This window comes from Dendrobates tinctorius, unplaced genomic scaffold (assembly GCF_039654945.1).
Source record: "Dendrobates tinctorius isolate UK_male_01 unplaced genomic scaffold, ASM3965494v1 ptg000031l, whole genome shotgun sequence".
In the NCBI taxonomy this organism is placed as follows: Eukaryota; Metazoa; Chordata; class Amphibia; order Anura; family Dendrobatidae; genus Dendrobates; species Dendrobates tinctorius.
Window position 1 is genome coordinate 10105866 of NW_027361699.1, and position 17508 is coordinate 10123373.

Sequence of the window (17508 nt, forward strand, 5' to 3'; positions counted from 1 at the left end):
TGGGTCGAGCATGGCTAGTCTTTCTTTTTATAACCTCTGATGAGGTAATGTGGCCAACCAATCACAGGAATGCCGCTACCAAGATAGTTACGGCATTACAGTGCCTTGCAGGCAATCCCCGCACATTTATTGGACGTGTAACAGGCACCAAACATGAGTGGCGGGGATTTGAGCTTCAAATCCAAGCACCAGTCAATGCTCGTTGAGGACCGAGCACATTCAAGCACCCAAATAGTCGAGTGATATCTGAGTAACACCAAGCATGGTACGCTCATCCCTAAAAAGTAAACAACCCAGATAAACCTCAAATAATGATATGGAGGAAATCCGTGAGCTAGGGGAGACCCTCTGGAACATCAACCCCAAGTAGACAACCCAGATCTCTCATGGGGCCATATAAAATAGTCAAGTCTCCATCAGGAAGTCCAATGAACCTGCAGGCAAATTGAGCAATGGAGGAAGACTTGTTTTGGCATTGTGAAGGTGGTACATCTGCGTTTATCTTCTGAGGAAGGGCATCCGAGGTATCTAGAAAGAGACAATCTGGAACAAAAAAATGGTCAGGACCCAAGATGTCGAACAGTCCAGAAAGATCTTCATGCTTTTTCAGGAGGAAGATGGAGTCACTTTGTGTACAATAACATGGAAGAGATGTCCCCCTCTGTACGAGGCATGAGTCTCTTTCATTTTTGCAGTAATAGGCTGTTGTCACACAAACAGGGTATGACTGGAGATATTGAGGAACAGTTTTATTTCAGCTCCATCTAGGCTTATAGGCCCATACGACAAAGGCCTTTTGCTCCTTATCAGCATACTGTTGCAGGTGGCACAAAACATCTCTTGGACTGGAGGTGTCACGACTGTTGTAGGGTATCCTCGGGCCAGGGACGCCTTCTTTTTCCCTAATGTATGGGGCACCCTAGCTATACCTGATCCCTGGATTCCTGCTAATAGTGAAGATGCCAGAGCCACATATCTTGCTGAGCTCTTGAATCCACCCTCAGTTTGTTCCCTTCCCCCAGACAGGGAAGAGCGGAGTAGAAGTGTATGGCTATACACCAACCATACTAACAAGTTAATGCAAACAATGATAAAGGAAAATATCAATCATACAAAAATTGCAAAAAACGGAGACACCAGGGAGAGAAGGTTTTGAAAAACCAAAGTAGGAGAAGGAAAGGATTTGCACAGAACCAGAACCTAGTAACAGTCTTAGACTAATCCACCAAACGCATTCTCATACAATACATCACCAACTCCTGAACAATGCAACATGAAGCTAAGGGTACCGTTACACATGGCAACGCTCCAGCGATCCCAACAACGATGCGACCTGGTAAGGATCGCTGGTACGTCGCTACATGATCGCTAGTAAGATGTCAAACAGGTCGATCTACTCAACGACGCAGCAGCGATCCATATAAAGACCTCGGCGGTCGTTGGCACCTTGTCACACAGCAGCTATTCTGACAACTCACACCTGCATCCATGAGTTCTAAGTCGCCAACGAAGTTGCTCTTTGGCATCAAACACAGCGATGCATGCCGGGCAGCGGGACACCAACGATGAAAAAATGGCCTAGGACATTCGAGCATGATCAGCGAGATCGCAGCGGGGTGGGCCGGTCGCCGCTGTGTGTCACACGAAGCGAGATCGCTGGCGAGGTCGCTGTTGCGTCACAAAATCTGTGATGTTTCAGCGATCTTGCTATGTGAGACGAGGCCTTAACTCTTGCAAAGCTTAGCTTCCTGAGTCCAGTTTATATAGGAGACAGGGGAGTGGCAAACAGTAAACAGCTGAGAGCTTTAAGGCAGGTAAGCTTACAGGAGCTCTCAACTGAGTAAAATTACCAATGCACTGCTAGAAACCTGCACTGTTTAATATGAAGGTGAAGTGCTTCTAGTCAGTGCAGGAGTAAGAGAAATCAGACAGGTCTTCTGGCTCCACTCTGTTGTGGCAACCCCGTGACAGTACCCCCCCTCTGAGGGACCTCCGGAACCTCAGGGCCAGGTTTATCAGAGTGTGCTGCGTGAAAAGTCCGGATCAATCTGACCGCGTGAACGTCAGATGCTGGTACCCACATCCTCTCCTCAGGACCGTAACCCTTCCAGTGTGCCAGATACTGAAGCGACCAATGAACCAAGCAAGAATCAACGATCTTAGCTAGCTAACTTCCAAATTTCCATCAACAAGAGTATGCAACACATTTTTTGAGTAGAGATCGGTGAATCTTAAAAGGTGGACGGCAAAGCAAAGCGGAATACTGCAGGATAGATGATGGCCACAATGTTATAAGGACTGATGAACCTGGGACCCAGTTTCCAAAAGGGAACTTTCAACTTCATGTTCCCTGATGACAACCAAACCAAATCACCAACACATAGGTCCGGACCCACCAAATGTCTCCGATCAGCCACACTCTTATATTTGGACCCCATCTTCCTCAAATAATCAAGAACCCATAAGACATAATTGATGATGAAAATTGTTCTTCTTCAGGTATTTCAGAAGAACGATTCCTATTAAATTAGCTGAACTGAGGATGAAACCTGAATGCCCTGAAGAACGGGGACTTACCAGTAGACTCATGACAACAGTTATTCACCCCGAATTCCTCTAGAGGTAAGTAACCCAATGCTCCTGATTCTAAGACAGACACAAAACATCTAAGATAGGTCTGAAGAGTCTGGGTTCAGTTTGCTCATTAGACTGTGGATGAAACGCTGAAGAAAACGACAGATGGATCCCCAAATGAGCGCAAAACGCCTTCCAAAATTTGAAAATAGATGGCACCTCTCGATTAGAAAATATATCGGTAGGAATCCCATGTAATTTTACAATCTCTCTGATGAAAATTTGGGCTGAGGTGATATCTACCAATAAATAAGTCCAAGGTCAACTGGGAATCGCAAATGGTTGGAGAGACCCAGAAGGACGAGTATGAGAGGTCTTAGAACGTGCACATACACTGGAGGCAGCTACATACTCCTAAACATCCTGATGCAACCCTGACCCCCAAAAACGCAGAGTAAGAAGATCTGTGGTAGCTTTACTACCAGGATGTTTGGCCAAGACCGAATCATGATATTCACTATGAACTCTAAGGCGGAGATTCACAAGTACAAACAGTTTACCTAATCGAGAGGCAGCAGGGGCATCACCCTGAGCCTCTACAACCTTCTCAAGATCAGAGCACTTAGACGCAATAACCACCCCCAGTAAACCCTGAGATAAGGGATCCACCTTAATGTTCCCCTGCCTATATGTAACAAAAAAGTAAAATTTGGTGTAGAATAAGGCTCATCTTGTCTGTCTAGGCATTAGACTGTTCGCAGACTCTAGATCAGTGATGGCAAACTTTTTAGCGACCAAGTGCCCAAAATGCAACCCGAAAACCCACTTATTGCAAAGTGCCAACACAGCAGTTTAACCCAAATACTGAAGTTTTACTGTAGAAAAAAACAGCTCACCCAGAGAGCAGGGAGGGGTAAGAGAGAGCAGGTTACAGAGAGTAAGCAGGCATATCAGAGAGCAGGCAGGGGCAACAGAGCAGGCAGGTGTAAGAGAGGGCAGGTAACAGAGAGTAAGCAGGCATATCAGAGAGCAGGCAGGGGAAGATAGAGCAAGTAACAGAGTGTAAGCAGGCCTGTAAGAGAGCAGGCAGGGGCAACACAGAGCAGGCAGGGGAAACAGATCAGGCAGGAGCAAATGAGAGCAAGCAGGCATATCAGAGCAGGCAAAGGCAACAGAGCAGACAGGGGCATCAGAGAGCAGACGGAGTCATCAGAGAACAAACGGGGGCAACAGAGAACAGGCAAGGGCAACATAGAGCATGTAGGGGAAAAAGAGCAGGCAGGGGCAACAGAGAGCAAGCACGAGTATCTCAGAGGAGGCAGGGGCAACAGAGACCAGATAGTGGCAATAAAGAACAGTTGGGGCAACAGAGAGCAGGCAGAGGCAACAGAGATCAGGCAGGGATATCAGAGAAGAGGCAGGGGTATCTGAGCAGTCAGGGACAACACAGAGCAGGCAGGGGTATCAGAGAACAGGCAGGGGTATCAGAGAGCAGGCAGGGGTATCAAAGCAGGCAGAGGGAACAGAGAGCAGGCAGGGATATCAGAGAACAGGATGAGGCAAAAGAGAGGAGGCAGGGGCAACAGAGAACCAACAGGGGCAACAGAGAGCCATAGGGGTATTAGAGCTGGCAGAAGCAACAGATGGGAGGCAGGGGCAACAAAGTACAGCAATAGACAGGAGCAGGGGTAACAGACTGCAGATATAAAGCAGAAATAAAGTACAGGCACCAGACTGCAGGCAGAGGAGAGACAGTGGTAAATTGCAGAATCAAGAAAGAACAGAGATAGCAGAACGCAAAGTAGAGAATTTGGAGAGGATGGAAGAGCAGAGATAGAGAAGAGCAGAGTGGTAACAGGCAGAACCAAGTGTCAGGCAGGGAGAGGGGCTGTAGTGGGATCCCCAGTGCAGATCAGGTCAGGTTGCTGCAGAATGCACTTGCTGCTCTTCTTGGCCTCGGTAGTCACCACTTCCTCCTCAGAGGTCTTGTTATGCTGTCTTCAGTGCACCTCAGAGCTCCTGGCCGCCTGCCAGCAACCTTCTACCACCCCGCCTGCGTGCAGCTGGTGCAGGCTCCAAGCTGCAGCTGCTGCTCCGTGTATCTGTGGCACCCCAGAGTCCAGTTGCCACGGTGACATTGCCTCCCTCTAAGGGGTGATGTCATGCCTGGAGGCAGGGGGGTTCCCCATGCCAGGTAACACAGTGTACATGTCAATTCCTGCTCCAGGCCAGAAAGGGGAGATTCCTTATATATTCTGGCCAGCAGGTAGGGTTAGTAAGTCAGAAAGAAGTCAGCTGAGAGAGTAAACAGGAGAGTTGTCATGGAAATGACAGTTGGTCTGTGGAGAGGGAAGGGACAGGAGCAGAGACAAGGGCTCTGGGGAATTAAAATTGCGTATAGCTGATCCCAGAGCGGAACACTGACAAAAAGGGATGCCAGAGTCCTTGGCTGGGCGGCTGCTGTACGCCCTGACAGCCGAATCTGGAGGGCAGGGGACTGCAAGCTCCCAGGCCACACCGAACACCTGAAGGCACGCCGGACCCAAGAGCCCGGGGCTGACAGTGAAAAGGACAGGGCCCGTGATATAGGCTCACACTGTCTGCCATACAGGTTAGAAACCATCATGCAGGAGAGGGCCGCAGCTTAGCTACAAGCAGCAGGGATCCAAAAAGAGAGCGCAGAAGGAAGGACCCCAGCACCACCTGGCAGGGTGGATCTCCTGAATGTCTCCAAGCACGCCGGACCCAATCCGTCACTTGTAATTGGTACCCCAGATTGCATATACTTTCAAGTAAAATCTTTGCTGCATCACCATCAGCTCCAGTGGACCAAACCCTCACTTCAGACGTGTCAATTTCTACAATAAATGGCTGAGTGACGTCAGGCTGTATGAGAATCGGCAGAGATGCAATTGCCTCCCTGGCCGGACTGGACCGTTTGGAAAAGTCTGTCCCTTTCCTGGTCATATCTGTCAGTGGTTTGGCCACTACTGAAAAGTTTTTGATGAACTTACGCTAGTAGTTGGTGAACCTCAAAAACCTTTGTAATGCCTGTAAGTCCTCAGGATGATCCAATCCAGTACTGCTCGAACTTTTGCCGGATCCATGCAAAAATCGATGGATGATAAAACATAATCCAGAAAAGGGATCTCCTCAATCGAGAACATTCATTTCTCTGGTTTGACAAATAATTTTTTATCTCTGAGTATCTGTAAGACCTGTCTGATATTCCATGTTCATTAAAGATTTCCCCTGACCCACTTTTATTTATCACATGATGCTGAAACTGCACATGTGTAATGATATAAGTCTCTACAGATTGCGTGCCAATTCGCAACTCAGAACTGATAATGTTTGATGAGATGAAAGAGGTTTATGGTGAGGATTCTCCATCATTCCCCATCATATGATGTAGTCAAGAACTGGCAACATCAATTCATATGTGGTCAGACTTCAGTGCAAAAAGCTCCAATTCCAGTGCGACCTCTGCTATTGATGAACACAACATCCAGTAAGTGGAGGTCGCCATTTTGGAAAATTGCCATGAATCCATTAGCCAACTAGCCCAAAATGTCAAGATCAGTGTGGGGGGTCCATGGAAAAAAATTATCCAAAACCATCTTCACAAGCATAAAGTATCCACTCGCTAGGTTCCCCGGCTACTCACACCTTTCCAGAAGCAGGAAACAGTTGAATGCTCTCAGGCTCTATTCACGATGTGCCATGGAAACCAGGAGGACTTATTTGGCAGACTGATCACACAGGATGAAAGCTGGGTCCATCACTATGATCCTATGACTAAAGTCCAGTCGATGCAATGAAAATATCATGACTCACGGCCTCCAAGGAAGGCACGTGCCCAACCCTTGGCAGGCAAGGTCATGCTCACAGTATTTTGGGACCAGCACGGAGTAGTATTGATAGATTTACTAGCAAAGGGTACCATGATCCCTGGGACATACTATTCTTCACTGCTGCGGAAATTGCGGAAGGCCATCAAAACCAAGAGCCATGGCATGTTTACCAAAGGTGTCCGCTTTCTGCAAGACAATGCACCAGTTCACAACTCACATGTTGCCCAAATGGAAGCATGCTCCTGTAGCTTTGAAATTCTACTGCATCCCCATTATTCACCCTACCTCACATCATCAGACTTCTACCTCTTTCCAACAATTAAGTTATTTTTGAAGGGCTAGCATTTTCCAGATGATGAGACTCTGATTTCGAAAGTCACAACGTGGCTTTTGGAACAACCTGTCGACTTTTGCAAGCGAGGTGTTTACAGTTGCTTAAAGAGATGAGAGAAGTGTGTATTCCTAGGTGGTTCCTATGTAGAGAAGGAATAATAACTGTGACAAGTTTCATTGCTCGCAGTCCACAGGAAGTGGGTCAGGGGAAATCTTTAATGAACGCCCCTCATATCTGATGTGACACAAGGTCCGGGGAATAAAGTATTATGTCATCAAGAATGCTCACATCAAATATACCTGCCAGGTGACTAAAAATGTAATTTACAAAGTGCTGAAAGACGGCAGGAGCATTAGTCATTCTAAATGGCATCACAAGGTTCTCATTGTGTCCCTCAGGCATATTGAAGGCTGTCTTCCACTCATACCCCTCGTTAATATGAATAAGATTATACACCGCTCTGAGATCCAGTGTAGAAAACCATTTTTCACCTACAATCTGGTTAAAGAAGTCATGGATGAGAGTGAGAAGATACAGATCTCAAACCGTGATCTGACTGAGTTTGTGAAAATCTAGAAAGGGAGTAACATCCCATCTTTTTTCTTCATGAAGAAAAACCTCGCAGCAATGAGGGATGAGGATGGTATGATATGACCCTTCCTGCCTCTCTGGTCCAGAAATACTATATAGTCTGCTCTTTGGAAACTTGGCCCCAGGAATGAGATTAATGGTGCAGTTATAAGGACGGTGGGGAGGAAGGTCTTGGCACCCCTGCTCCAAAAACACATTTACATAGTCATTTAGGTATTTAGGTACAGAGTGGGTATCCACCCTGGCTAGCCGGGATCCTAAACAGTGTCCTAGACAAAGTTCGTTCCACAATTTCACCTTCCGACTTTGCTAATTAACCACAGGGTTGTGCAGCATGAGCCAAGGTAGTCCAAGAACCACAGCAGTCTATACATTCTGAGTGCATGGCCCCTACCTTGAAACGTATCCCTCGGACGACTTGAGTAAAATACACCTGGCTCAAAGTTGCGGCATCAATTGCAACTATGGGTATATGTCTAGACAGTGTATGGGGTTTGAGGCCCTGGACCTGGATAAATCTAGTGTCGATCATATTAAACCCTGCTCCACTATCCAGAAAGGCACAAATATACACCTTATTTTTTTGTTAGAAGAATCTCAGCTGGTAGGAAAAATTGCTAACGTTTCTGCCTCCGCCTCCCCAGGCTCCTTCATTTTCCAGAGGCTGTTTACGGTGAGGTAGGGAAGGGCAAGCATCCATGAAATGACCCTTCACACCACAGTAAAAACATACTCCCCTTTTACACCAAACTACAGTTTGATCAACTAAACAAGTCGCCCCACCCAACTGCATAGGTTCGTCAGACGACTCAGACCCAAGCTCCCTTGACTCCAGAACCACTGCAAATTGGAGTGTCTCTTTATGTCTCTGGCGAAGACAGCATTCCACCTGGATAGTCAGAGACATGGCCGCTTCAAGAGAAAACAAAGTCTCATACAAGACAAAAGCATCCTTCACCCTTACAGATAGCCCTTGACAGAACTGGCTATGGACTGTGGGGTCATTCCAATTAGTATCAGTGGACCACCTCTGAAACTTAGAGCAAGTCTCCTCTGCTAGTTGGTCTTCCTGCTGCAGATAGCCCTTGACGGAACTGGCTATGGACTGTGGGGTCATTCCAATTAGTATCAGTGGACCACCTCTGAAACTTAGAGCAAGTCTCCTCTGCTAGTTGGTCTTCCTGCTGCAGCTGACAAAGCGTGGACTCAGCCAGTGAGACGCGCTCGGGGTCGTTGTATATATGACCCAGTGCAAAGTAGTAGTGTATGGCTATACACAAACCAGACTAACAAGGTAATACAAACAGGGATAAAGGAAAATATCAATCATACACAACATGCACTCACAACATGCACTCACAAACAACAGAGGGAGACAGGGTAGTGAAGGATGGGAAAAATCAAAGTAGGAGGAGAGGATTTGCAAACAACCAGAACCTATCAAATGCCTTCTCAAATAACACACCACCAACTCTTGAACCATGCTGTATGAAGCTAACACTGTCAATGCTTAGTTGCCAGAGTCCAGTTTATATTGAAGAGGGGAGTGGCAAACAGTGACCAGCTGGTAAGCTTCCAGGAACTCTCAGCTGAGTAGATTAACTAATGCACTGCTAGAAGAAACCTGCACTGTTTAATATGAAGGTGAAGTGCTTCTAGTCAGTGCAGGAGTAAGAGAAATCAGACGTTGGGTCTTCTGGCTCTTCTCTGCTGCAGCAACCTCACCCTAAGTTGGACTGGTTACCCTGTGGACTTTGTGGATCACATATGTTGCCTCTAAAGGTTTGCCAGTCACTGTGTTGAAAATGGCCAGCACCTTTTCATGCAATGACACTTGAGGCCAGGTTTCAAGAATGCCTTTCAGTCTCCACATGATTATTGCGGCCTCTATGTTCTTGGTCATCAAGAAGTAAAGAAAGCTTGCAGCTGTGTGCGAGACTTCTCAAAGTCTTTTTCAAGGGTAAAAACTCTTTTTGCAAAGATCTCAAGTCTCAGTTCAGATGCAGTAATTCTATTCTCAAATATCACCATTTCTTCATCTATTGCATTGAATGCTTGTTGGTAAGAATGCTCAATTCTGGCCACTACAGAATCCAGATCATTTTTTTCTGGGAAGATGCTGACAATGGCCAAGGAAAAACACTTACTAGTCAATTACCTGAACCAAGAACAGTTCAAGCATTTATAGCTATGGCCACTTTCACCTTAATTTTTAAAGGTGTTTTCCACTTTTTTAAAAGTGAACCCTAAATGTAATCTAAAATCACTCTACCTCTCTCCAGCACCTGCTGTCCGGTAATGTTCATTGTTTTGACTTCAGTGGTGATGTCCTATTGACAGTTCACATCAATGCTGCAGACAATCATTATTCTCAGCATCTTGGGTGGTGCAACTAAAACAATAAGACTGAACTAGCGACAGAAAGCAGACATTGGACCCGGGGAGGGTGAGTACTATATGATTATGTTATTTCACATTATAGGAATCAATTTTCTAAAAGTGGAAAACCCTTCGAAAATGAAAAATAGAACAAATTTGCAAATTAACATGATGAAAAATGTTTGTTAACTGACACCACTTTCACCACGGAGACTATTACTTCTATATGGGTGCTGTAGAAACAAAACCATGGGATGATTTTAAACAAGTCTAGTCAAAATGTGTCTGAACTAAAGTTGTCATTAGGAATGCAAAAATATTTGCACACCTATGAAATAAAATTAAATAAAGTCCAGCTCACCGGTTAAGACATCATAGAGATCGGAGCACAGTCATGGCATAAAAAGTTTCAAATAAGAGGATAATCCAGCTCCACGATAAAGTGAAAATCCAATTCTTTATTCACTCAATAAATTTGCAAAATAGAGGATAAAAATATCAGCACAGGTAGCACCAAGTAATGCGTTATCAACGTCAGTGTCACAACACCCTAAGTCATGACTAAGAGTGCTGTGACACCTGAAACGCGTTGATAACGCATTACTTGGTGCTACCTGTGCTGATATTTTTATCCTCTATTTTGCAAATTTTTTGAGTGAATAAAGAATTGGATTTTCACTTTATCATGGAGCTGGATTATCCTCTCATTTGACACCTATGAAATGACTAAATATTTCCAAGAAACAGGTTGCAACTTCTTGGACCTGTTGGAACCTGGCACATCCAAAAATGTTTTTTCTGGTTATAAGATCCCAATAATTGGAGTCAGTTTATTATTTAATATTAAAACTATAATGTTAAAATAGGCAAATTTTAAAACTAAAAACTTTTTCACTATGTCCTGGTAACTTATACACACGGCATAACAGGAGTAAAACCACACATTGCGCTTTATTGTATACGTGGTTATGGTACTCTGCTAAATTTTGACAAAGTGCGTCAGATAAAATGTTAACTGCCACCAAGGATGATGATAATGTGAAAAACATGCTATAACTTGGGACATCTGGACAGTATAGTTTTTCTCTGTACTATAGCTTCTATGGCATATTCAGTACATATCAAACAGTAATAAAGTATATGTACCATGCAAAGTTGTAACACATCTATAAAGCATCCTGCAAATACAACTAAATGATCATGTGATGCAAGCCACACTTCTCAATGTATTTTTATATGTTTTTTTTTTTATCTTAAAAATAGCAGCTTTTACATAGTTGTGAAGTAGGAAAATGTGCATAATTAAATGCTCTGCCAAAAGTTTGCTATACATTTTGGAAAGTGTAAGGAAATATGTGCCAAATTTTCAAATTCAGTAGAAAATTGATTCCTTATATTAGTTAATTCTTTCCATTTCCTATCATTTTATGACTTTATTCCATTTCATCACCGTTCTGCTACAATTTCATTTGTGTGCCATGTGTGTGCCAATGTCATTATGTCAGCCCAGTCTGCTTGTGAAACGGGAGATTTTTTCACTAGATGTACGTTTTTTATTTGATTTTATGATATTTAAAACTTACCAAATGTCATTGTCTGAAAAATAGTTCTCCTGTTACAGCTAAATGTTTATAAAAAAAAAAAATTACTCATCTGTGATCAATGGATCTCTGGCTCCAAAAATGTTCATAACCACGGTTATATAATGCATTTTTTGGGCTCAAGCACGAATTAGCTGTATGCATACAGACTGAGTATAGGTGGACATTTTCTTCAACTATCATTACTACAATGAAGTTGTCATAAATTTATTGATGAGACAAATGTGCAATGAAGAATGATGTTCATTAAATTACCAAAAAACAACCAATAAGTGAAAAATAATATGACAGAGCCAAAAGCTCCGTGGCACCCAAATCTTTTTGCTTCAGTAATTTTAACACCAATTGATGGTCTTGGGACATATGACAAACTTGCTAAACATTATAGACTGGCAGTAAGTGAAAGATTCTGAAAAATAAGAGAAAGCACAAATTGACAAGAACTAACAGGTTTTCAGACTCTAGACATAAATGATAGTGATTTCATTCTGTAGCAGCAAGCATAGATCGAAGATAAGAAATTGAAGCATAAGGGTACCGTTACACCTAGCGATGCACCAGCGATCCCGACCAGCGATATGACGCGGTCAGGATCGCTGGTGCATCGCTAGGTGGTCGCTAGTGAACTGCCACACAGGCAGATCTCACCAGCAACATAGCTGGGGACGGGGGTCGCTACTTACCAGTCAGACGCGGCGATCCTGACGTCCTCCCGCCCGCGTCCACGCGGCGCTCGTCGGCGCCACAGGAAGCCCAGCAGGAAGTGGCCGACGAGGAATGGTCCAGGAGCTTCTCGCGCGATCAGCGATTACCAGTGGGGGAGTCGGTCGGAGGTAAGTATCACATGCAGCGATATCGCCAGCAATATCGCTGCAACGTCACAAAATCGGTGACTTTACAGCAATATTGCTAGCGATATCGCAGTGTGTAACGGGGGCTTAAGGCACAGTGAAGTCTCTCAAAATTTGTTTAAAGATAAGCCAGGAGGTCAAATATGACCAGATTTAGTGCTTATTTTATTCCCACGGGTTTTTTTTTTAAAGTATTTCAGTTTTTGTTTCCTTTAAATCTGTCATATGGTTACAGAGCTATTCGCCTTTTTACTTAGTACAAATTGTTATGATTTTTACCAAGAGGATCTGGATCACAAGGTAATAATACAGAACCACCTAAAGACACCCCCCAAAGAATACTGTTAGCCCTGCCCAAATGGTAAAGACCATAGAAATTAACATTAAATAAAAAGGCCAATATCTCTGAACCATATGGTTTATATACCCCCACCTCCCACCCGTGAGGCAGTGATGGGTATAATATGTGAGGGATGGTATGTATCCCCCAGGATGCGTATGGAGTAGTGTTGAGCATTCCGATACTGCAAATATCGGGTATCGGCCGATATTCGCTGTATCGGAATTCCGATAACGAGTACCGATATTTTTATAATATCGGATACCGGAATCAGAAGTTCCCATAATGCAAAGAGCCAGTGTTGTGGCTGTGATTGGCTGCTGAAATGATGTCATCATGATGCGCGGTCTGTGCGCATCATGATGCGCGGTCTGTGCGGGCCTGCCAGGGGTCTGTGCGGGCCTGCCGGGGGTCTGTGCGGGCTGCTGGGGGTCTGTGCGGGCTGCCGGGGGTCTGTGCGGGCTGCCAGGGGTCAGTGCGGGCCTGCAGGTGGTCTGTACGGGCCTGCCGGGGGTCTGTACGGGCCTGCCGGGGGTCTGTGCAGACTGCCGGGGGTCTGTGCGGGCCTGCCGGGGGTTGCGTGTGTGTGCAGGCATAGTCCGATGGGACTACAAGTCCCATCGGGCTATGCCTGCTACAATGACAGTGATTGACACATTAGCCAATGATGGGACAGTAGTAGTCCCATCATCCGGCTAATGTGTTGAATGTAAAAAAAAAAAAAAACCCATACATACTACATACAGTACATACTGCATACATGCTACATATATACAACATTCATACAACATACATACTACATATATACTACATTCATACATACATACATACATACATACATACATACTACATACTGTATATGCTACATTCATATAACATACATACATACTACATACTACATATATACTACATTCATACAACATACATACACACATACTACATATATACTACATTCATACATACATACATACTACATATATACTACATTCATACAACATACATACCTACTACATACTACATATATACTACATTCATACAACATACATACATACATACTACATACTACATTCATACAACATACATACATAATACATATATACTACGTTCATATAACATACATACATACTACATATATACTACATTCATGCAACATACATACATACTACATATATACTACATTCATACAACATACATGCATACATACATACTACATATATACTACATTCATACATACTACATATACAGTATACTACATTCATACAACATACTACATTCATACAGCATACATACTACATACATACTACATACCTACTACATACAATGCATTCCTACATTCATACAATACATATATATAGACATACAGTACATATAAAATAGAGTACATACTCACCATCACTTGTCACTTTGATCCCCGAAGCCAGTGTCATCTTTAAAAAATATTAAAATAACAAACAAGCGATATACTCCCTGATCCACAGAAATCCACGAGTGTCCCACGACGATCTCCTGCACTGCATCACTGAGAGGTTACTATAGTTCACTGGTCTCACTTTATTGCAAAAGCTGCGTGGGAACTTTCTCACACAGCAATGCAAAAAGTGAGACTAGGGACTATTTTTTTACAGTGGCGGAGGAATACAGTGCGGAAGGATACCTACCTCCCGTCATTGCATTCCTGGAGCCCCTAGAGAGCGGTGGCATCAGCTCATGCTGCTGTTCTCCACAGGGAGATCGTCGTGGGACACTCGTGGATTTCTGCGGATCAGGGAGTATATCGGTTGTTTGTTATTTTAATATTTTTTAAAGATGACACTAGCTTCAGGGATCAAAGTGACAGGTGATGGTGAGTATGTACTCTATGTTATATGTACTGTATGTCTATATGTATGTATTGTATGAATGTATGAATGTATTGTATGTAGTATGTATGTAGTATGTATGTTGTATGTCTGTAGCATGTTTTATGTATGTTGTATGTATATAGTATGTATGTAGTATGTACTATGCATGTATGTTGTATGAATGTAGTATATATGTAGTATGTATGTTGTATGAATGTAGTATATATGTAGTATGTATGTATGTTGTATGAATGTAGTATATATGTAGTATGTATGTAGTATGTATGTTGTATGAATGTAGTATATATGAAGTATGTATGTAGTATGTATGTATGTTGTATGAATGTAGTATATATGTAGTATGTACGTAGTATGTATGTTGTATGAATGTAGTATATATGAAGTATGTATGTAGTATGTATGTATGTTGTATGAATGAAGTATATATGAAGTATGTATGTAGTATGTATGTATGTTGTATGAATGTAGTATATATGAAGTATGTATGTAGTATGTAGTATGTATGTATGTTGTATGAATGTAGTATATATGAAGTATGTATGTAGTATGTATGTATGTTGTATGAATGTAGTATATATGAAGTATGTATGTAGTACTGTATGTATGTATGTTGTATGAATGTAGTATATATGAAGTATGTATGTAGTATGTATGTATGTTGTATGAATGTAGTATATATGTAGTATGTATGTAGTATGTATGTATGTTGTATGAATGTAGTATATATGTAGTATGTATGTAGTATGTTTTTTTTTTTTTTTTACATTCAACACATTAGCCGGATGATGGGACTACTACTGTCCCATCAATGGCTAATGTGTCAATCACTGTCATTGTAGCAGGCACACACACAACCCCCGGCAGGCCCGCACAGACCTCCGGCAGCCTGCACAGACCCCCGGCAGGCCCGCACAGACCTCCGGCAGCCTGCACAGACCCCCGGCAGGCCCGTACAGACCCCCGGCAGGCCCGCACAGACCCCCAGCAGTCCGCACAGACCCCCGGCAGGCCCGTACAGACCCCCGACAGCCCGCACAGACCCCCGACAGCCCGCACAGACCCCCGACAGCCCGCACAGACCCCCGGCAGCCCGCACAGACCCCCGGCAGGCCCACACAGGCCCCCGACAGCCCGCACAGACCCCCGGCAGCCCGCACAGACCCCCGGCAGGCCCACACAGACCCCCGGCAGGCCCGCACAGACCCCCGAGAGGCCCGTACAGACCCCGCCCACACACACAGACACGCACAGTGTCCGCCCACGCACCACCCACACTCTTCCCCCCTTCCAAACTGGATGTACAAGTAAAGAAAGGGTTTTTTTAATTCCGATATTTCTGTCCCATTGACTTGAATGGGACTTCCAGTATCGGAATCGGCGATACCCGATACTTTTTGGGTATCGGCCGATCCAATCCGATCCGATATTTCTCAATATCGGATGGTATCGCTCAACACTAGTATGGAGGCGTATTAAGTCCGCTGGAGTGCATTGAAGGCATAGATATATCTGTGGTTGCAATGCAGAATAAAAGTAAGTTTGGTCTTGGACAAGCTATTTGCCCAAGGCAGATTTTAAAAAACTCTGCATGGGCTTTTACTTTTGGAGCAAACTACAGGATGGTAGTGGGGAGGTTTTCTCCATCCAGGCTGGGTCTCACAACTGGCCCATGGCCACAGGTTCCATTTAAAAACCCTGCAGCAAAGGGTTGGGTGTGTCAGTTTTGGTTTACAAACTGCAGAGCAAGTGGCTCTACAACATCTGGCTTAGGTGTGCAGTAACACAGAGCCAAAATAAGCGAACACCTGGCACCCTCTCAGCATTACACGGAGATGCTGTCGCCCACGGCAACCGGTCTCGAAAACGGACTGTCTTGACGCCCCGGCTCCGATTTGGAGGATACCATTTATTTTCTATTTGTGGGTTTCTTTGGACATTAAAGACGTTTGCTTTGAACTTTTATGTGGTCCCTGCCAATCTGTTGCACTGCACCAACCCCGCTGCACTACATATGGTTGGAGAATATGGGCAGTGTAAAAGGAGGCATACACAAAGCCTGCATATAAGTAATTAAGCCTGCAAAGCTACAGCTCAAGCCTGCAGCAGCAACGGCAGCAGGAGCAGCACCAATTACAGCAGCACAATCACCAGCAGCTGCTGCTGTATCTGCAGCAGAACACTAATGAGCCCTGCAACAGATTGCTGCTCTCACCAGTGATCCTGATCCATTCTGAGGCTCGGTAAAAAGTGTGGTCAACGCTGAGGAAGATGAGTCCTGAGGAAGATTTGGAGGTTTTCCTCACCATGTTTGAGCACACAGCAGAGCGGGAGAGCTTGCTGATGTCTCATTGGGCTGACGGAAGATGCCCAGAAGGACTACCTGGACCTCAGTCAGGATGATGCACTGGACTATGAGAAGCTGAGAAGTGAGATCCTTGCCCAACTAGGGGTTAATCCATATGTGCTGGCTCAGCTAGTATACCAGTGATCCTTTGCGGAGTTTCACCCTGCCAGGTCTCAGGCATATGACTTACTGTGGCTGGTAAAAAAATGGCTCCAGCCAGAGACCTTAACCCCATTCCAGATGGTAGAGAGGGTGGTGGTCTACCAGTTGGTGAGGGCTCTGCTCACAGCCATACAGCATTTGGTGGGGCAAGGGGACCCAGGGACTCTGGACCAGGTAGGTGGACTGGATGAGAGGAATATGGCCACTCAGAACTTTATACGGGACACTGCTTCACTTCGGCTGTCATGTCGGGCACCACCAGCCCTGTAGCCTGGGAAAAGTCTGCGACCCTCTGTTGGGACCAATCAGAACTGAGCCCTTAAGGCCTGTTTCACACTTCCGTTTTTGTGTCCGCCAAACGGATCCGTTTCCGTTTTTTTGACGGAAACTGATGCAAACGGATCCGTTTTTTTAAAAACGGATCCGTTTTTTTGACGGATCCGCGGTAACCGTAATGGAAGTCTATGGGACAAAAAAAACGGATCCTGCAAAAAATGGCGGATCCGTTTTTTTACGGAAAACAACGGATTTTGACGGATTTGAAAAAACGGAAGTGTGAAACAGGCCTAAGTGAGAGTGACAAAAGTCCCATTTCCCCTAAATTGGTCCCAAGATC

The 17508-nt window shown here is 44.5% G+C and overlaps 1 pseudogene; it reads right to left on the minus strand.

The window, feature by feature from the left end:
• Positions 1–334: 334 nt before the first annotated feature.
• The window catches only part of LOC141086307 (zinc finger protein 592-like), a 126044-nt pseudogene continuing 108870 nt past the window's right edge, over positions 335–17508 (minus strand).